The sequence below is a fragment of the Cornus florida genome, unplaced genomic scaffold (genome assembly GCF_030987335.1).
Source record: "Cornus florida cultivar Cherokee Brave unplaced genomic scaffold, ASM3098733v1 CherokeeBrave_3.0.0_Hap2_Chr01, whole genome shotgun sequence".
NCBI lineage: Eukaryota > Viridiplantae > Streptophyta > Magnoliopsida > Cornales > Cornaceae > Cornus > Cornus florida.
Genome location: NW_026775571.1, coordinates 91,257,242 through 91,280,231, shown reverse-complemented (window position 1 = coordinate 91,280,231; position 22,990 = coordinate 91,257,242). Strand labels below are relative to the sequence as shown.

The 22,990-nt window shown below is 33.8% G+C and overlaps 1 pseudogene; it reads left to right on the top strand.

Annotated features, from left to right (window-relative positions):
* Window positions 1-905: 905 nt before the first annotated feature.
* Window positions 906-22,044, top strand: LOC132277364 (pentatricopeptide repeat-containing protein At4g19191, mitochondrial-like; annotated as a pseudogene).
* The last annotated feature ends 946 nt before the right edge of the window (window positions 22,045-22,990 follow it).

Here is a 22,990-nt window from a genome sequence, read left to right as displayed (position 1 = left end):
TATGGTAAGCAGAAGAGGAATTGAGGCCAATCCAGAGAAGATCCAAGCAGTCATTGACATGAGATCGCCAAGATCAACCAAGGATCTGCAATGACTAATAGGGAAGATTGCTGCCTTGAGTAGGCTAATCTCTCGGTCAACTGATAGGTTTCTACCTTTCTTTCGTGTGCTAAGGAAGGCGTTGGAATGGACCCCAGAGTGTAAGCAGGCGTTCAAAGAACTAAAGCAATACCTTAGTTCTCCCCCACTAGTGTCTCGAACCATACCGGGAGAGGAACTATACATATACCTTGCAGTCTCCACGACAGCTGTCAGTTCAGCTCTGATACGAGAAGAAGAAGGGGTCCAAAGGCCAGTATACTTCATGAGCAGAGCACTTAGGGGTGAAGGAAAGATATCCAAGGATGGAACAGTTGGCCTTTGCTTTAATTGTGTCCGCCAGGAAACTGAGACCATACTTTCAAGCGCATACGATAGTGGTCCTAACAGATCAACCCCTTCGACAGGTCCTACACAAGCCAGAAAGCTCTGGTCGACTGATGAAGTGGTCAATAGAGTTAGAAGAGTTCAACATTCAGTATAAGCCAAGAACAGCAGTAAAGGCTCAGGTGTTGGTTGATTTCTTAGCTGAGTTTACCCCTCCAGAAGAGGAGAAACAACCCCAATTTTTGACAGAACTAGGTTTAAGTGACCAGATGGGCCCAGAAGTAGTCTCAGACTTGTTCGTGGATGGGTCATCTAATGTTTAGGTTAGCGGAGCCGGGATTGTTCTTGTCTCCCCAGAGAGAGAAAGTATACAGTACGCACTTCGGTTTGGTTTCAAAGCAACCAACAACAAAGCAGAGTACGAAGCCTTGATAGCAGGATTAAAAGTGGCAAATGCCCTAGGGGTTGAGTAATTAAATATGTACACCGACTCCGAGCTGGTCGCTGGACAAGTTCAAGCGGAATATGAGGTACGAAACGAGAAGATGAAGAGTTACCTACAAAAGGTGAAGGAATTAAAGAATCACTTCCAAAGATTCTCAATTCATCAAATACCACGAGAAGAGAATGGGAAAGCAGACACTTTAGCCCGGCTAGCTACTGCATTGAACCTGAGATCAATAAGAATATACCACTGGAATATTTGGAAGAACCATCTATATCTCAGGAGAGACAAATTGAAGTGCAACAAGCGATATTGAGTGTGGAATGGGCAGATCCTATCATCAGATATATCAAGGATGGGGTGCTACCAACAGACCGAGCAGAAGCTCGAAAGGTCAAGATGCGGGCAGCTAGGTATACACTTATCAAAGGGGTGCTCTACAAGAGAAGCTTCTCCATGCCGTATTTACGATGCGTTTCTAGCGAGGAAGCTGACTACATTTTAAGGGAGATCCACCTAGGAGTTTGTGGAAACCATGCTGGGGGTAGGTCACTTGCCAACAAGGCCATCCGACTAGGATACTATTGGCCCACCATGCAGAAAGATGCACTTGACTTCGTTAAAAAGTGCGACAAGTGTCAACGATTTGCCAACATCCCGAGACAACCATCGACTCCCATGTCAAGACCACACCTCTTTCCCCCTTAAAAGAATGAAGGGTCAGTTTCATCTTCTTCCCTCGTAAAAAGATGAGGGGTTAACTACTTCCCTTGTTAAAGGGTGAGCTGAGTGAAGCTCATATTAATCTACTTCCCCTGTTAAAGGGTGACCTGGGTGAAACTCGTATTAATCTACTTCCCTTGTTAAAGGGTGAGCTGAGTGAAGCTCGTAGTAATCTACTTCCCCTGTTAAAGGGTGACCTGGGTGAAGCTCGTATTAATCTACTTCCCCTGTTAAAGGGTGACCTGGGTGAAGCTCGTATTAATCTACTTCCCCTGTTAAAGGGTGACTTGGGTGAAGCTCGTATTAATCTACTTCCCTTGTTAAAGGGTAAGATGAGTGAAACTCATAGTAATCTACTTCCTTCGTTAAAAGGTGAGCTAGGTGAAACTCATAGTAATCTACTTCCCCGATGAATGAAGCTCATAGTAATCTACTTCCCTCGTTAAAAGGTGAGCTGGGTGAAGCTCATAGTAATTTACTTCCCCTGTTAAAGGGTGAGCTGAGTGAAGCTCGTATTCATCTACTTACCTTATTACGAGCTACGTGAAACTCGTCTTAATCTACTTTCCTTATTAAAGGGACGAGCCAACTAAAGATGTCAATAAAATCAAGTATAAAATAACGGTAGCATGCCAGCAGGGTAGCTTGCCAAATAATGGGAGCATGCCAGCAGGGCAGCTTGCCAAATAAAGGCAGCTTGCCAAATAAAGGTAGCATGCCAGCAGGGCAGCTTACCAAATAATGGGAGCATGCCAGCAGGGCAGCTTGCCAAATAAAGGCAGCATGCCAGCATGGCAGCTTGCCAAATAAAGCCAGCATGTCAGCAGGGCAGCTTGCCAAATAACGGCAGCATGCTGGCAGGGCAGCTTGCCAAATAACGGCAGTATGCTAACATAACAGCTTGCCAAATAAAGGCAGCATGCCAGCAGGTCAGCTTGCCAAATAAAAGCAACATGCCTGCCAAATAAAGGCAACATGCCAGCAGGGCAGCTTGCCAAATAACGACAGCATGCCAGCATGACAGCTTGCCAAATAAAGGCAGCATGTCAGCAGGGCAGCTTGCCAAATAACGGCAGCATGCTGGCAGGGCAGCTTGCCAAATAACGGCAGCATGCTAGCATAACAGCTTGCCAAATAAAGGCAGCATGCCAGCAGGGCAACCTACCAAATAACGGCAGCATGCCAGCAGGACAGCTTGCCACGGGAGCATGGCATGGCAGCTTGCCACATAACGGTAGACTACCAGCATGGCAGCTTGCCACATATACGAGCTGCTAATGTGGCACTACGACAAATATACAAGCTTGTCAATATATGACAAATATACGAGCTTGCCACATATACGAGCTGCCAATGTGATACAATGACCCCCGACTGTATTCGTGAAATGACAATATAAGTCAGCCTAATGGACAAGGCTCTGCAATTCTAACTATATATTATTGTGTGATATTTTGGAATTAACGTTCCGGTGGTTTGACAAGCAATCCTCCGAAACGGGGGGCAACTGATGGATGTATAATTTAAATATCCATAATTAAAGGAAGATTACTAAATTAACGCACTATTGAGATAGGCTCTGCAGATTATGATAAAGATTACAGATTGAGATAGGCTTTACAGATTACGATAAGGATTAAAGATTGTGATAAGGATTAAAGATTACGATGAGGATTAAGTCTACAGATTACAATAAGGTAATTCTACGTGACATCTTAACCTAAGCCCTATAAAAAAAGGCGAGGTAATCAACGTTTGGAGGTACGCAAAAAACCCTAACTCAAGTTCTTGATTTCTCTTAAGATTTTAGTTCGCACACTGACTTATTCGTCGGAGCCTACTCCACCGGTAACACACCGGTGCTTGTAGGATCACCTTTTCTTCTCTCTGTCTAGGAAGTTAGATCAGATCTGGGTTGCGCAGAATCCATCATCAACAGGGAATATTTGTGCCAAAAATGAATATTCTTTGCCATAAAATTAAGATGGACGAAAATGTGATTGCAAGACATGCAACTTTTATAGGCAATATTAATGATTAGAAAAGATATATATAAGCATGGATATTGATAGAGTTAGGAAAATACAACTAAAAGCCCTATACATAGAAAAGATGAGAGAGAACGTTGGTCAGGTTAAAAGAGGAGCAGAGGCTATTGCAGCTTGCAGAGATAATGACGTTAAATTTCGTTAGAGTATGTTGAATTTTTCTTTATTAAAAACAATGCAGTTTTTAAACTTCGGTAATTTTTCCTTATCTTGGTGTAATTTTTAAACTTTCTTTAAATTAGTTGGGTTTAACACTAGCTGTAGATAGATTTTAAACGTGTGAATATATAGCTAATTCAATTTATGATAACTTAGAGAATATTTAACTTAGAGGATCAAAGTCTTTAAATTTGCTCAAGTTTTTCTATTCCATTTGGGATTGTTATTCGAATAGAAAAAAATGATTTTATTAATAAAGCTGGGAAAAAATTATAGTTAGTAAAAAAACATGTTAGGTGTATTGTAATAAGTACTTTTCACAATTAAATTATTTTAAAATTTATTTGGTAACAATATTTTTTAAAACACTTTTATTGTTAATTTTACAATAATATCCTTTAATATGATGTTACCATATTTGATAATAGCAACTTTATTAAAGAAGTAGTGTAATTGTCGTTATAAAAAGTAAAATGGATAAAATTATCTAATGAAAAAGAGTTACCAAAAATATTCAACCTCATATTTATAAGCTCCAAATTCTTTGGTAAAAAATAAAAAAATAACTCCCGATTCTAACTTCATTCAAATGTTCTACTGAACTAAATTTGGTAACCATTTAAAACTACAGTATAGAAGCAATCCCAAACGAGCTCGAATGGGGTTGAAGTTGATTGCTAATTTTATGAATTTATGCCTAGAAGCTATGACAAACTTGCATTTGCTTTGATTATAGTTATTAATGGTAAATTTTCTAAAAACTAAAGTTGGTTCTTAAAATTTTTTGTAAAACCCTATTTATGATACTAAATTATAGTTACTAATAGTGATTTTTATGTAAAAATTAAAGCTGGTCTCTCCCAAATTCTAAAAAAAAAAAATCTATTTATGGTTTACCTTATGGTTATTATTATTATTATTATTATTATTATTTATTTTTAATTAACCCGGCGTGTCCGGGATGGCACGAACCCTTAGGGTCTTTCAAAAACCCGACTAATCTCCGAGGACCCGAAAGGAAACGTCCCCACCCGGGCGGGGTAAGTCACTGCAGGGGCAGCGGAGGCTAGCCATAAAAAATTTCTAGCGAAACTCAAACTTCAGACCTTGGGCTTACTAAGCTCCAAAGTTCAGTGACTAAACCGCTAGGCCATATCCGAAGTGGATACCTTATGATTATTGAGTGTGGTTTGTGAATGAAATTACTATAACCCTTCAAATTTGAATAAACATTCTGCTTCAAAAAAATTCAAAATATAGTTTTAAAAAAAAAAACCATTATTATTGTTACTAATGGTGATTTTTTATATAAAAATTAAATCTTGCCTTTTCCAAACTTATTGCTTTAATAAATTTAAAATATAATAATAATAATAATAACAATAATAATAACCATTGTTATGATAATCCTTATTAAAACATACTTTATTTATACACACACACACACACACACACACACGCACACACACACACACACATATATATATATATATATATATATATATATATATATATATTATTTGTTATGAATTAGAGAGAAGAAAAAAAAATAGGACCGACACTTAAAAATAAAAACACGTGCTCTTAATGTTAAAAAAATTACTAAGTATTTTATTTTATTTTTAAAATTTGATTTTATATTAACTAATTTGGCCCACCATATATTTTTTTCTGGTCCTGTCGACTTATGGTACGTTTGATCAGAGAGAAGGATGGATGAGAGAGGGATGGTACATTTTCATGTTTGGTGGGACGGAATGTCCAACAAATATATAATTTTCATTTTAACCTCTCTAAAATTGTTAGCCATGTTAATTTTCTTTTCTTTTCATTTTTTTCTTTTTCAAAATGTTGGAAGGAGACTTGAATTGTGTTGTAAACAAGAAGACTTGATAAATTATTACCGGAGTATCAGTAAAAAATTATTTGTACAACTTGCTGGTTTAGAGTTCTCAATGATGTTGCATAATTTGAAATAGATAAATTTTTATAATTTTATATAATGAAGGTATATTGGTAAAAATAATATAAAAAATTTATTTCCGTTCCTTTCAACCAATAAATAAATTGTCACTCCATATTCATCTTTTTTACTATCAGTTCCATCCAACCAAATAAAAAATGAGGGAGATGCCTTCCCTTTCCTAGGATACCTCATCCATCCAACCAAATAAAACATTAGGACTTGCTTGGTATGTCATTCGAAAAATTGTTCTCAAAATTGTTCTAAGAAAAACGAAACCAAGCATACCGCCTTAATCTTTCTTGTTTTGAAGATGGTCTAGCTCTTTGGTTAATTCAAGAGTCTCATTTTGATTTGTAATGCCTCTTTTTGGTATTCAATAAAATATTTTTGTCACATAGAAAACATATATCAGGTAAAGTGCAAAAAAAAAATATAATAATAAATAAATAAATAAATCTCTGAACTATGTTTGAATTTGCAAGTTACCCCCCTAAACAATATTTTGTGCATAGTACCCCATGAACTAACACATTTTGTTGCAAAATGCCCCAATGGCTAGACTATATTTTATTAAATGACCATAATGCCCTTTTTATTGAATTACACTTAATCTATTTTTCTTATTGAAATAAATTATATATAAAAAAAATATTATACTAATTTGATGACATATTCTCCATTAAATTTACATAAATTTACCTTTATTTTTAAAATTAATTATGTAAATAAAAATCTTAAGTAGAATTTTTTAAATGATTTTAATTAATTTCTTAATTTTTCATAAACATATTACATGAGAAAGAATGTAGTTTTTATTTAAGTAATTTATTAATTTTTCATAAGTATTACATGAAAAAGAATGTACTAAATGAATTCCATAATCAATATCCCTTTACTATAAGAGATAGTAAAATAAATGTCCTGTACTAAAAGGACCCGGGCTAATTGACCATGGGTTTGAATCCATGCCCTTCCAAAATAGAACCTTGCTTTGGTATCTGTATTAATTTCACCATTGGGAATAGTACCCAAGAGAAGATTACCCAAGGGAAGAGTTTCCGAGGTTAAAAAAAAAAAAAAGGTTACTGTTCATGTGAACAGTACCCGCGGGAACTGTTCCCAGGGTAAGAAAAAAAAAAAAAAAGGGTTACCCGCGGGAACTGGTCCCAGGGCAAGGAAAAAAAAAAATTACATTCCCAAAGCTAGACGAGCAAACTTGGGAATGGGGGGCAACTGATAGGGAAAAATAAACCTACCTTAACCTAAAGATAGAGGTAACTAAGTGTTGATCAGCCGCTAGACCTCTTCTACGTTCGAATGATAATATTTCGTTATCAAAGATAAAGATTTCCATTGGATAAGAATAATGACATTTCTTATCCAGGATAATGACATGATAATGAAAGACGATGTGGTTCAATAGGGTAAGGATAACATTGACACAATTTGAGAAAGTCAAAAGAGTAAATCATATTCCCGACAAATCTAGCAACAAACGATCTCCTCTGATCTTGCAAATGAACTAAGGGAAAGCAGCTATAAGAATGAGATCCTACCAGTCAATAAAGGTACGACAAAAAATGATTATTAAATTCCTGTCTTTCTTTTAGACCTCTAATCCTACCAGTTAATAATGACTTGATCGTCGGAGAGGCCTTGGCAAGCACCACACCGGTGCCGTCAAGCTTCATTGATCTTCTACTCTTTTATTTGCAGGAAAACGATGTCGTATCGGACCGCGTGGATTTCTCCCCCAACAATAACAAAAATAGAATGATAATAATACGATCTCTTATTGAATTACACTTAATCTATTTTTTCATTAAAATAAATTATAAAAAAAATATATATATACTATTTTGAAGACATATTTTCCATCATATTTGCATAATTTATCTTTAATTATTTAAATAAAAAAATTTAAGTAGAAAATTTTAAAACAATTTAAGTAATTTCTTAATTTTTCACTACTATACTTTCTTTTTCTTTGAACTCACCCAATAAAAAATCCTCCATTTTTCAAACGAGAATAGAAGAAATCATACTTTTCATACAATATCTTAATTGAATTATATGTAATGATCAATAAATTTAATTTTATATATATATATACCTGTCAAAATCCTAACAACAGAATAATTTATTTTATAGATATTTGGATTGAAATTGACCAATAATCAATACCAATATTAGTCTTTATTAGTGTCGAATATAAATCGAAATGGGGCATGGCCAAGTAGTAAGGCAACAGGTTTTGGTCCCGTATGAAAAAAGAAGGTATTTTTTGTTTAAGTATTTTCTTAATTTTTCATGAATTAATATAATGTATGAAATAAATATTTTTTTTACGGTAAAAAGTTAAAATTGAGTATAGTAAGTTTTATTTTTATTTTGTCATCGCCAAGGAAGTCACACACACCCCTCACACACTTATTTTGCTCCTTTGGAGGCTTTAACCTTCACCATCCATTTTGAGAGGTAGAAGACATACCACTGGGGCACAAGACGCTTTGTTAGTAAGTTTTATTCTAACTAGTAAAGTTTTAAAGTAAGTTGATCATTTTACAAAATAGCTAAATTTGGTGGTAATTACAACTCTATTTATTTATGTATGGAAAATAATTCTTGTACCTTGCAGTGAATTACTAGACCTACTCTTTTAATTGGTAAATTATGTAACAAATAAAGAAGTGGAGACCTTCACTTAGTTGTATTGGGCTGACTTAGTTGCATAATGCTCAGCTAATTGGAGCTCTAAGAAGTTCTTGGTTCATAAGCTATTACTGGCAGCCTCTATCTATTACATTTGGTTGGAAATGAATGTTAGGGCTTTCAGGAACATAATTACAACATCAAACCACACTATTGGACTTATTAGGAATTGTATAAGGTGTAGATTGGCATCCATCAAGCGGAGAAATCCTGCTAAGCTACGGCAAATTAACAATGAGAATGACCTTCTGTTACCGTTTGATCAAGGGTGTGCTGTGGCTTTTGGACAACACTTTGCTCACTGATGTAACCACATGTTTCAGTTTTAGTTTTGTCTTCTATGTTGTTAGGTGGTTGTGTTGCCTGTTTGTTACTTGTCTTGCTTTGGTTGTTTTTCTTTTCCCATTGTACATTCTCTTTTTCTTTAATACAAGCTTACCATTAAACCAAAAAAAAATAAAAAATAAAAATTATTCAATTAGACAATTCACTGCAAGTGTTCGGTGTGAGTATCATTACTCTTTATTTTTTTCCATTGTTATGATAAATTGTTACCAATAATAAAGCTAAGGAAAATGGTATAATTAATATTAAAATAAAAATACTATATATATATATATATATATATATATATATATTACTAGGCAAGAAGTGTTATAAGTTAGATTAGTAGATGTAGAGAGTCCAATGGCACTCCAACTACAAAAAAATAATAATAATAATAAGAAATGACGTACAAATTTAATAAGAATAGATAAAATTCTCTTTTGGTGATAGGTATGTCGTTCATCTTAATTTTTTTCCATTGTTATGATAAATTGTTACCAATAGTAAAGCTAAGGAAATGGTATAATTAATATTAAAATAAAAAATACTAAAAATAAATAAATAAATATATATATATATATATATATATATATATATATATTACGAGGCAAGAAGTGTTAAAAGTTAAATTAGTAGATACAGAGAGTCTAACTAAAAATAAAGGGTAAAGTGTAGTAAACCCCCCTAAACTATATCCCAATGAGCAAAAAAAACCCCTGAACTTTAAAATGAGCAAAAAATACCCTTAAATTATTCAATTTGTTACACTTTACCCAATTCGGTAACCGGCCGATCAATTTCTAGGACAAATTTATGTAAAGACCATACAACCCTTATCAAATAAAAATCAAAAAATCAAAACCCAATTACAGAATAAGAAGCCTTTCACCTGTTGAGCAGGCACTCTCTCTCTACTCTATGGGATTCTCATTCTTTGCAAATCTTTCAACAATCATAGATAGAACCATAAGTTTCGTTCAGAAAATGAAAACGAAGATAAAGTTGAAGCTGCAAAATGAATCTATGACAATTTAAGGGCTGACAGATGATGGATATATATCATATATGTATACGTTATATGGTCATAAAGTAAAACCCTCAAATTTGCCGATGGATATATATATATATAACAACACATAATACATTTCTTTTATAAACTGAAGCCGATGGATAGATATTAACAAACAATAGAATTTCTTTCAATTATTCCTTTACTCATTTTTTAGAAGATGATAATGGTCGAATCGCTGATTATTGGAGGAAAATAAATAAAAATAAAAAACTTAAACAATTTTAGTCTACATGTAAAGAAATATGCTCATCTCTGCCGTTGGATTCCTCTTTGTCGGCCGCTGCTCTCTACCGCCGCATTTCTTCCTCACAACCGAGCCTTCGTCGGTCCGTCACCGCTGCTGCACCACCCGCTGTCCATCACAGCCAACATCATCCAAAGCCAAAATCGCTGAGGCCATCTTCATCCTCTCCACCGTCCGAAGCCTCCTTGCTCGCCGTGAGTTCGGCCGCCGTTAAATCCCGCCAAACTCACCGCCAGTCATTCACGGCCGAGTCTGCCGAGCCCTCCACCGGCTAAGCCGTCACCGTATCTGCCGTTCAGCCCACCTACCTCGCCATCACAACTAGCCCGTCTCCACCTCGCCGTCACAGCCAGCCTGTCTCCATCAAGCCGCCACAGCCAAGCTTGTCACCGCCTTGCCCGCCGTTCTGTCAATCGTTGGCTTCGCCGTCGCCTTTTCAATTTGGGGGTTCATCAAGTTAGAGAGAGAGAGGGGAGTGAGAAGAGACCCAGTTGAAGATAAAGAAAAGAAAAGAAAAGGAAAAAATAATAATAAAGTCAGCAGCCAATAGGTTGCTGACACGTGTCCTATAGGCATTTTATTTTCTCCTGTGTCATGCGGCACCCTTTTATGAAGGGGTAAATTAGACTTTTCCAAATTCCGGTAGCTAGAAATGTCCTAAAAAACATTCTCTGTCCTAAGACTGCACCAAGACCATAGTTAAAGAGGGTTATTTATAGTTGAGGGGGGTTAGTTGCACTTGGAGTATAGTTGAAGAGGGTTAGTTGCACTTTACCCAAAAATAAATAATAAGAAATGACAAATTTAATAAGAATGGATACAATTCTCTTTTGGTGATAGGAATATCTTTAATTGCAAGACATTATTAGTTCATTTGTAATTCAGAGGTTATTTATAAAAGGGTAAAAGTTTAGTGGGCTTTTTTTTTTTTTTTAGTATATTACCCAATTATAAACCCACTGCAAAATCTTTTATCTATACAAAATTAAAATGCAATTATTATGTTATTCAAAATTTGATGTATATCTTTTAAGTTTTACTTAACTAATAAATAATATATTTTGGATTTGAATTATAATTAAATTTAAATCCACAAATCTTGTGTAATTTTTACAACAAATTTATTACCAAAAAAAAACCCTGAATAAAAATAAATACTAATAGTTTATTAACTTCTAATAGTTTATTAACTTTGTTATAATATATATATTTTTTTATGTCATTGGGTAAAGAGATAATTAAAAGTAAGGCTTAAAATTGATAGGACTTATTTGTCATTCAAAAAGAAAAGTAGAACCTAGTAATAGTTTACCTTAAATTTTGTTTTTTATCTTTCAAATATGAGGAATCAAACTTGAGACCTAAAATTTCATGAGGGGCTCTAATGCCCAAATTTTGTTTAACTAGGTCAACGCTTGGGGTTTAGTTTCTTGTATGTTGTTAAACAGGTTTAGTGCAACATCTTGAATTAACACTTTTTTGTGCTCATGATCTAAAATTTGTAACGGAACAAACAATAGGTGTATATGCAATCTTTCAACCTACACCCATAATTTTTTTTTTTTAGGCAACCTACACACATATTTGAGGTTTATGTGAGAGAAATTATTTCATGGTCTAAGTTCACCTAGTCATTATGTTAACATGGCTAATACAATCAATAAGAAATCAATGTACGTACATATTGTAAATTAGATTAATAGGATACAATTAGGAGCCGATTGATATTATTTGAAGCCTAAAGTAAAATTTGAAAATTAGGCCTTCTTATGTTTAATATATGAATATAATATTAATAATTTTTATTTAAGGAAACTTAAAACATTATTTGAATTTTTAATTTTAGAAACAGTAATTTAAATTTGTAGGCAATTAATGTGTGAGGATCCAAAAGAAATATAATGACAATTATTGGCATGTAATAGAGATTGTGTTTTGTTTTGTAGACAATTGATGTGTGAGAGAGTTCAAAATAAATATAATGTTAGAATAATTATTCAAAATGATCGATTTTTATTTTATAAGCATGTGAGAGTTCAAAATAAATAGTATAATGTTGAATAGTTTTTTTCTTATTTTTTTTTCTTTTTTTTTTTAAAGTTAAAATTGAATAGATATTGATATGCAAGATAATTTAAAAAAATACTCCGTAAAACTTTTCCAATTTTAAAGAAACGTTTATTGATCGGTTATGGTTATTTTGTAATTAATACATTGAAGGAAACATAATTAATACATTAACAAAAATTTGGGACCTTTTTTTTCATTGGAGCGCTATCAATATAAGAAAAAGGAAGACGATATTCGAATCTCTGGACGCTATTTGATGGGATTGGTGCTGGTTTTAGGACTGTGGTTTCATTCAATTCTCTGATTGTGGGATACTCCCACCCTGAAAAAAATCATTTAAGGCTATTAGCTTATACAAAAGGATGCTTTTTGATGGATTTCACCCAGATACGAGCACCATTGTGAGCTTGCTTTCATCATGTGTGCAACCCCAAGCACTATATCAAGGTAAGTTGATCCTGTTGGGATTTATATCCCTTGGCATAGCAAATTCCTATCTGGATTATAGTGACATATGCTCCTGACATATCTGAAATATTTATGATTTATATAATTGGTGAATTCAATGTATTATGTTTCGATTCACTGTGAAATTGATAGTGTCCCTGTGATTACAAGAAATATTTATATATATATGTATGTGATGGCAATCAATGAATGATATATAAATAGTAATTATGGATGGACTCATAATTAATTAAGATTTGAACTGGATTCGCGTTAGGTTGAGATATATTGCGAGAGCCGTCATATGCAATAATATCACTGTCATGGTATTTGACTCTTAAGCATGAGAAAATTATAGACTCTTTTATTAATTAATAATTACTTTGATTTGTTCGGCGGATTCTTCGGGATCCTTAGACCGACACTTTGGGTAGTTATGTAATTAATAGTTAAAGGGTTATATTTTCAATATTTGCATCATTACTACTTGTATTTATTTTGTATTGATTATGGTTGATCACAAAGTAAATTCGAAGGCCTTCGTGTGGTTTTAGACAAAATGATTTATTATATATTTATTTATTAAATTATTATTTTTGTCAAACAAATGTTTTATTGTGATCAAGCCAAAAATAATCAAAGGTACCAAAATAAATATATTAATTAAGTAGTCGGATTGATGGTTTTATTTATTCGATAACTAATTATGCATAGAGGGGTCAAAGTGCAATATTGACTTAGAGGTTATTTATTATTTAATTGGAGTTCAATTAATTTCTTTTAGTGGAGTAGAAATTAATTTATGAATTAATTGAATTGGGTTCATGGACCGGGCCAATTATTAATTCATTGTAGCCAATAAAATAATAGGCCCAATGGATTCTCACTCATAGCCCAACTTGATATTGGAATCATATTAGATTTGAGACATATGAATTAGAGATTGAGAAGGATTTGTTGTTTCCTTTTCTTTATCTTTATATTGCCTATAAATATACATGGTCTATGTATATTTTGGGGGGGTTTTTTAGTAGAAGGAAAAAGGAATATATTTTCTCTCTCTAGAAAATTAGGGTTTATGTTCTCATTTAATGGAGGCTCCCACAAGCCTAGTTTTTCAAGGTCATTCATGGAGGCTTATGAGTGATTCCTAAAGGCAAAACAATTACCAAGAAGATGGAGATCCAAGGAGAAGGCATCTTGCTAAGGGATCTACAACAAGTGAGAACATTCATTTTAGAGGAAAGATTGAAAGGTTTACTCAGACCTTTGATGTAAATATTCAATCTGTTAATTGAATGATACATCATATTTTATTTTTGCATAAAACTTATCTCTATGTGATGAATCAAGATCTATGAATCAAGATCTATGAATCAAACTCCCTCGAAAAGTTTTTAAAACTAGCACGTTTCCCAACAGTGGTATCAGTGCATGGTTTGATTCATTACTAAAGATCATGTTTTTTTTTATGAAAATCATCATCATGGATCCAAATTATATATATATATATTGATGTATGATTTAATATATTGATACATGATGATGTATGTATAATTGTGAATGGATGATGATGTGTGTTTGGGCCATGGATGAAACTTATAGGTCAATTGAACGTAATTTTATCTTTGGATGAATGTAATTAAAGCTTTGATTCAGCCGTTTGAAAGTTTAATGATGTAATTTAATTTTTTCCATTGTATTTCAAATTGTAAATATTTTTAAAGCCATGTAATTTTTATCAAAGGATGTTATGAAGCTTCAAGAAGGTCCAAGAGGGTTAAATTAGGCTTCAGGAATTTTTTCGGAATTTTTCAGAATTTTTCTTGAATTTTGTTGGCTTAAATTTAATTTCTGGAAATTTTTTAATTATTTTCGGCTGTTTTTCGGTGAAATTTCGGCGACCGAAGCACCGCCGGCAATGACAGGAACGCCGGAAAGTAGGACGCAAATCCCATGCTTCGCGGTGCACCATCATTCAGTGCAACCGTAGCAAGGGACCATCAGATCTGAATCGGTGGCTTGAGGAGATCCAGTGTGACGCGCCTTGAGTGCGCTACATGCGCCAGCCAATGAAAGGGCGCGTGAGCAGCACGCGCAGCAAGGGCCAGCGCCACATGGCGCGTGGTAGCGCTTCCCACGCGCTGCTGCCTTCTACAGGCGCGTGGGACGCGTGATGAGTGCGTGTCAGGCGCATGTATTTGCTTTATCTAATATTTATTTATTTATTTAACTGATGTATGGAATAATTAATTGTTTATTATTATTATTCATGCATTTGATCCATGATTTTATATAAATGACTTGATTTATATTAATTAAATTATGAAAATTAATTGGATTTGATTACTAATTAATTTGAGGACACCTATTGGGAAACGCAAAATTATTTTTGTAAATTATTTTTAAAGTGTGCTTCAAATTAAATATTAGTGAATCGTTTAAAATCCAAATATTTTTTAAATTTAATTGGATTAAAATCAAGACGTTTTGCATGCATTATATCATGTAAATGAATAAATTGAAAACCCTAATTATGAATGATTTAAAATTGTGTGGGAGCGGGGATTTTTATACATTGCCCCATGGCCTTCCTTATTAACACCATTGTAATTAGATCTTCAAAAATAAGGCCCCACGCATGATTTGAAGAGTCTTAATATTACAAGAATGGTTGACTCATGAAAATAAAAATATTAAATGTTCATTGTAATTAGATCTTTAAAAATAAGGCCCTACGCATGATTTAAAGAGTCTAGATTATAATGACAAGATATTTAATGTTTTATTTTTCATTAGAGTTTTAATAACGTTATACATTCAATCTAAAATCAATAGTGTTAGCTCCCCAACGGAGTGGTCTACACTAGGTGATTTTAGAAAGGCAAAACCTAATCGGGAATCATTTCATATAGATAGACAAGGCATTGTCTTAAGAGATATGAAAATGATGGGTTTTGCCCGCCAATAGTAATAATGAACTTCGCCAACCGAATAAGTTATTGGCGTATTGGTTATCTGATTTTTCATGCAGTGGTTAAGAAACCCACATACTATTTTAATGGAAGTGCTCGCCTAATAGCAAATGAATCTCAACAATAGTAATAATGAACTCCTCCAACATGATAAATTATTGACATATTGATTGGTTGATTTATTATGCTACAGAGTTAAGGGACCCGCATTAATTAAAAGGGATTGTTTACTAATTATGATAATGATCTCTTATTTTATTGAGATTTATTATATTATGCGGTTAACAAACTCATTTTAATTTTAAATATACATGATAGTATTAATAATTCACTTTGTATATTGTGTGAATGCATTTATATTCAGATTAATTATGTCTAATCCAGTTTATCTGCATGCTTACATATTCAATGTGACTGGACCTCATTTATATTGACTGGAAAATAAACTTAGATATTTTATTCACAACGTAAGGGTAAAAAAAATATTTAATACTACTATACCTAATTCCTTTACTTTAAGATACTTAAAAAGATGTTTTAGTGAGATTAGATAGTGCGTATGCCTACATACTATGTCAGACTTGGGTATGAAATTGTATCAAGATAGCCTAAGGAACTCCAGTATGAAATTTTATTTAGAAAATGATTGTTTATTATTTAAAAATTAGCTAGAGATCAATAGGGCTGACTTGGGTGGTAAGTTTCAAGTTGACATGATTATTGCCTTGTTACCAAACTCGTTCGACTCTGTTAGAGTGAACTAAATAAGGAATCAGTTTGAGTTCACACTCGCTGATATTCTTATAGAATTGGTAACAAATGAAGGGATAATCAAAAGTATAGGCATTCTTATCAATCTAACCTAGTCTATACCATCTTCTTCTAGGCCCAAATGGACGGGCAAAGCAAAGAAGAAGAATGGTAATAGGACTAGGCTAGCACAAAACATGGGTATCCAAAAGGTTAAAGGGAATAAGGCAGTGTATGTTAAGGGCAAATTAAATTGTTTCTTTTGCTGCTAACGAAGACACTAAAGGACAAACTGTCTAAGCAATGACGTGGCATAGGAAAATATATATTTAATCATTGAGCCATGTTATGTGGTTGTATCTATTAATTCCTGATGGATAAATTCTGGAGCCACTAAACATTTTTGCAATTCGTTGCAAGGATTTCAGGAATCCAGAAGCCTCGATGATATGGAATATATTTGTACTTGACCTGATGTCACGGTTGTAGCTAAGTTAGTGGGAGTATTACATCTGAAATTAGAGAGTATGAGGATATTAGTATTAGAGAACTATCTTTATGCACAGAAGTTAAACGCTATCTAATTCTTGTTTCACTTGTGGTTTATAAAAACTGTGTTGTTATTTTGTAAAACTGATTTTATAAAATTGAATAGCTATGCGATTGTTTCTGGTGCATTGAAAGATGGTTAATATACTATAATTACAAACTCTTAAGATTTGCAGGATGTAGAAACTAATGTTACATCTTCTCGATTGAATGTTAAGAGAAAAATTGTTATTCCTGACTTATTGTATTTTTAGTGTCTATTTTTGGGTTGTAATCAGTCAAAATGAGATTCAAAGATTGGTCAAAGAAGGTTAATTACCTAGTGAGGCAGAGGAGCCTAAACCAAACTTGTGAACCCTGTTTTGATGGATAGATAACTCTAAGGGCTTAATCAGCCAGATGAAATACACATAAAGGACAATTGGAGTCGGTACACACTGATACGTGTGGTCTTGTGAACATCCAAGCAAGATTACTCGCGTTTTGGATAAGTTTATCTGATGCAACACAAGTCTTAAACTCTTGGTATATTCTGAGAAGGTCAAGACTAATGTGGAGCACAAATTAGGTAAACTTATCAATACACTTCGATCTGATCGAGGATATGAGTATTTCTTGGGATAGTGCAAAGACTATATAGTCAATGAGTGTGTTGTGTACCAGTTTTCCGCAATTGACGCTAAATGCATTTAGGTGTCAAATAGGAATAACAGAATTCCACTTAACATGGTTAGATCTATGATCAGTTATGCCATATTATCTCTTTCATTTAAGAGTTTAGCGTTAATGATATCGATGCGCATTATGAACTGCATTCCATCTTAGTCTGTCTCAAGGATACCATTGAGCTGTGTTTTTGACTAAATCTTAGTTTGAATCACATGCACATATGGGGTAGTCTTGCACATGTGTGCTTAATATGGACAAGTAAGTTGGAAACAGATCATACGCATGATAGATTTGATAGCTACTCTAAAAGTCACTAGGACGGATTATTTTATGATCTCAATGATAAAAGTTGATTGTTTACACTCACTGTTTATCTACAGGAGAATCATATTATGAATCACATAACTAGTAGCATAGTGTTAGAGAATATGGTATGAGTACCAGATGTACCACATATGAACACACTTAGTATAGAGATTTAGAATTATAGATGAATTCCCTATTGATGTGTCAGCATCATCTAGTACACAGATTCCTGCATCGGTACATTGATGTAGTGGGAGAATTTTCATCCAATCCGACAGAATCATGTTTTTAGGTGAGACCATTATGGACATCCCTGTTAAACATGAGTTGGGCCCAGTAAGCTACACGGAAGCGTGAACCGATATGGATATAGATCGTTTTGGTAAGTTGCTATGAAATCAGAGTTGGAATATATGTATTCTAATAAAATCTAGGATCTTGTAAAACTTTCTAGTAGGGTGAAACCTATAGAAGGCAAGTTAATCTACAAAAAGATACCAGAAGATTTCTTAGTGAATAAATCATGAGTGTACAAGGGAATGTCATTATTTTTCTAATTCTATATATATTGATGGCATCCTACTCATTTAGAATGATATGGAAATTTTTGTCATCAGTAAAGAGTTAGTTGTTCAATTATTTTGAAATGAAGGATTTTAAATATGTAAGCTATATTCCTAGGATCAAACTTTTGCAAGATCAGATTAAAAGGAAAATAGGCTTATCTTAATAATCCTACATTGATAAAGTTTTGACCAGGTTTGGTATGCATAACTCAAAGAATGAGTTCTTGCTTTATTGATATGGATTGCTCTCTCTAGTAAGTAGTTTTCCAAGACTAGCAGAGGAGATTGAGTAAATGAGACTGGAACTATATGCTTTGGCATATGAGAGTCTCATATATGCCATAGTCTATACCAAACAGGATATCCGCTACATGGTAGGGATAGTCAGATGATATCAGTCCAATCCTGGACTTGATAACTGATCTGTTGTGAAAAATATCATTAAGTACCGAAGGAGAACCAATGATATCATACTCATTTATGGGTGTGATGATATGGTCCTAGTCAGGTATGCTAGTTCTGATTTTCAATCAGAAGTAGATACTATGAGGTTCACGACTTAGTGTAAGTTCACTCAATGGAAGGGAAATTAGTTAGTAGTTTGTTAAGCAGATTTCAACTGCTGACTCAAACCTACAGGTGGAGTACATTGCAGCTTTAAAGGCAGCAAAGGAAGCCTTTGGGTTTGATCTCACTGATTTAGAGATTGTAGAGTATACTACCCTGCCTATCGAGCAATATTGTGACAATAGTGCAGAAGTAGTCCAAACCAATGACCCAAGGTTCCATAAAGGAACAAGATACACTGAGAGAAAGTATCATGTTTTACATGATATTGTCCGGCAAGAAAATATATTCGTGGCTAGAACATTGCATTGGAACACCACTTTGTTGATCCATTAACAAAGGTGTCATTGATCGATAATTTTGATCATCACCTGGATAACATTGGAGTTAGATGCAATTTGAATTAGCTATGAGGGCAAGTGGGAGCTGTTGGGATTTATATGCCCTGGCATAGCAAATTCCTATCTGGATATAGTGACATATGTTCCTGATATATCTGAAATATTTATGATTTATATAATTGGTGAATTTAATGTATTATATTTCGATTCACTATGAAATTGATAGTGTCCCTGTGATTACAAGAAATATATATATATATATATATATATATATATATATATATATATATATGTATTTGATGGCAATCAATGAATGATATATAAATAGTAATTATAAATGGTTCATAGTCGATAATTATGGATGGACTCATAACTAATTAAGATTTAAACTGAATCCGTGTTAGGTTGAGATATATTGCGAGAGCCGTCGTATGCAATTGCTCCATATCATTGTCATGGCATTTGACTCTTAAGCATGAGAAAATTATAGACTCTTTTATTAATTAATAATTACTTTGATTTGTTCGGCGGATTCTTCGGGATCCTTAGACCGACACCTTGGGTAGTTATGTAATTAATAGTTAAAGGGTTATATTTTCAATATTTGCATCATTACTACTTGTATTTATTTTGTATTGATTATGGTTGATCACAAAGTAAATTCGAAGGCCTTTGTGTGATTTATTATATATTTATTTATTAAATTATTATTTTTGTCAAACAAATGTTTTATTGTGATCAAGTCAGAAATAATCAAAGGTACTAAAATAAATATATTAATTAAGTAGTCGGATTGATGGCTTTATTTATCCGATAACTAATTATGCATAGAGGGGTCAAAGCGCAATATTGACTTAGAGGTTATTTATTATTTAATTGGAGTTCAATTAATTTCTTTTAGTGGAGTAGAAATTAATTTATGAATTAATTGAATTGGGTCCATGGACCGGGCCAATTATTAATTCATTGTAGCCAATAAAATAATAGGCCCAATAGATTCTCACTCATAGCCCAACTTAATATTGGAATCATATTAGATTTGAGACATATGAATTAGAGATTGGGAAGGATTTGTTGTTTCCTTTTCTTTATCTTTATGTTGCCTATAAATATACATGGTCTATGTATATTTTGGGGGGGTTTTTAGTAGAAGGAAAAAGGAGTATATTTTCTCTCTCTAGAAAATTAGGGTTTATGTTCTCATCTAATGGAGACTCCCACAAGCCTAGTTTTCAAAGGTCATCCATGGAGGCTTATGAGTGATTCCTAAAGCCAAAACAATTACCAAGAAGATGGAGATCTAAGGAGAAGGCATCTTGCTAAGGGATCTACAATAAGTGAGAACATTCACTTTAGAGGAAAGATTTAAAGGTTTACTCAGACATTTGATGTAAGTATTCAATCTGTTAATTGAATAATACATCATATTTTATTTTTGCATAAAACTTGTCTCTATGTGATGAATCAAGATCTATGAATCAAACTCCCTCGAAAAGTTTTTAAAACTAGCACGTTTCCCAACAGATCCATTCTCATGCGATCCAACTGGGTTGTGATTTGGATGTTTCTGTACTTAATACCCTGATTTCTATCATTCTATGTATTCCAAGTCTGGAGATATTAGTTCTGCGAGATGTGTATTTGATAGCATAATAAACAAAACTTGTGTTTCGTGGACTGCCATGATTGGTGGGAATGCTGAAAAAGGTGATTTGGATGAGGCATTGGTGTTGTTTCAATCTATGGAAGCATCTGGCGAGAAACCTGATTTGGTTACTATGCTTTACTTGATCTCGGGTTGTGGCCAAATTGGAGCACTTGAGATTGGGAGATGGGTTGACCTTTACGCAACTACAAATGGGTTGAAGAACATAATGGCGTGCAATGCATTGATAGACATATATGCGAAGTGTGGAAGTATAAGAGATGCTCAGGAACTCTTTCGTACCATACATGAGAGAACCATTGTCTCATGGACAACTATGATTGCAGGGTGTGCTCTAAATGGAGAATTCAAAGAAGCCTTGGACCTTTTCTTTCATATGTTGGAATTCAGACTGAAACCAAACCACATAACATTCCTTGCTGTTCTTCAGGCTTGTAGTCATGCAGGTTTCCTCGAGAAAGGATGGGAGTGCTTTGATTTAATTAATGACTAAAGTATATGGAATAAATCCAGGGCTAGACCACTATTCCTGTATGGCTGATCTTCTTGGACTTAGAGGAAAGCTAAAAGAAGCATTGGAATTCATTCAAAATATGCCTGTCAAACCTGATGCTGGCGTATGAGGTACTCACCGAAATGTGGAGATAGGTGAGTATGCAGCTCATCATCTTTTTGAAGAGGAGCCTCAAGCAGCAGCTCCATATGTAGAAATGGCCAATATATATGCATCGACAAGAAGGTGGGATGGAGTTGCAGCAATTAGAAAAATTATGAAGTGCAATCAAGTGACAAAATCTCCTTGGCAAAGTCATTTTCTAGTGAACGGGAAGAGTCCTGCATTTATTGTTCAAGATAGATGTCATCCCGAAAGCTCACTGATATATGAAACATTAGACTGCTTAGTTTTGCATTTGAAAGAGGAAGGATATTCATCACATTCAGAGCACAATACGGACGGAGCTTGTAATGGGCTAACCTGGGCTGTAGCCCAGGTCCAATTTTTTTTAGAAAATTAGTACTACTATTTTTATCAGCCCAATCCACATGTAATCAATATTTAGTACTATTTTTTCTCTTCCTATCAACCCAATCCATAATACTATTCTTCTTCTTCCTATCAGCCCAATCCATATATGATATGTAATCAATTTTTACTATTCTTCAGCCACTTCCTCTCAACACGCGGTGGTATTTTCCCTCACAGGGTTGCCTGTTTGGGGGTCTAGCAAGGAAATTGCAGAGACTTGAGAGGGGGTCCAATTAATTTCTCATCTTTTTGAACAAATATAGATAAAAAATTAGTGAAGGGAATATGTAGAAGAAAAAGAATCTCTCCGAGATTCGAAAACTTTATTTATAGGTGATTTTTAATTTTTATCCCCCGAAAAACTTGATTTGATATATGAGAACATCATCGTTTTTTGGTCTATTTTTTAATATATATATAACATATCTTTATCATAAGAATTATTGTGTTCATCTTCAAATTTTCTTATTATTTTTAGCCCCCCTTACTTTGCAATCCTAACTCCGCCCTGCACATGCAAGTCTCTTAAAATATTCTTTTCTGTAAAATATACATTGTGTGTAAATTTTTTTTATCTCTAGCAGTTAGTTAAGATACACTACCACGTCACCAATATGTAAAATTGTTGTGTATTTTATACTATCTTTTTATATAGCCACATCAGCATATTTTCTTTCTCCTCCCTATTTCACATTCCATTAACGAATCAACCCTATGTGGGGTTCAGGCATGACACTGGTTGATTGTTATTAGGGGATATATTTTTACATGTATATATATACAACTAGCATTCTGTTAAAATATATTTTTGTATAAAATATACACTACCACGTATGATGTGTTTTTTTTTTATCTCCATCAGTTTGTTAAGATACACTACCACATTGTCACATCATCATACACACAACTTTTTTACACGTTGGAGATGTTCTCAT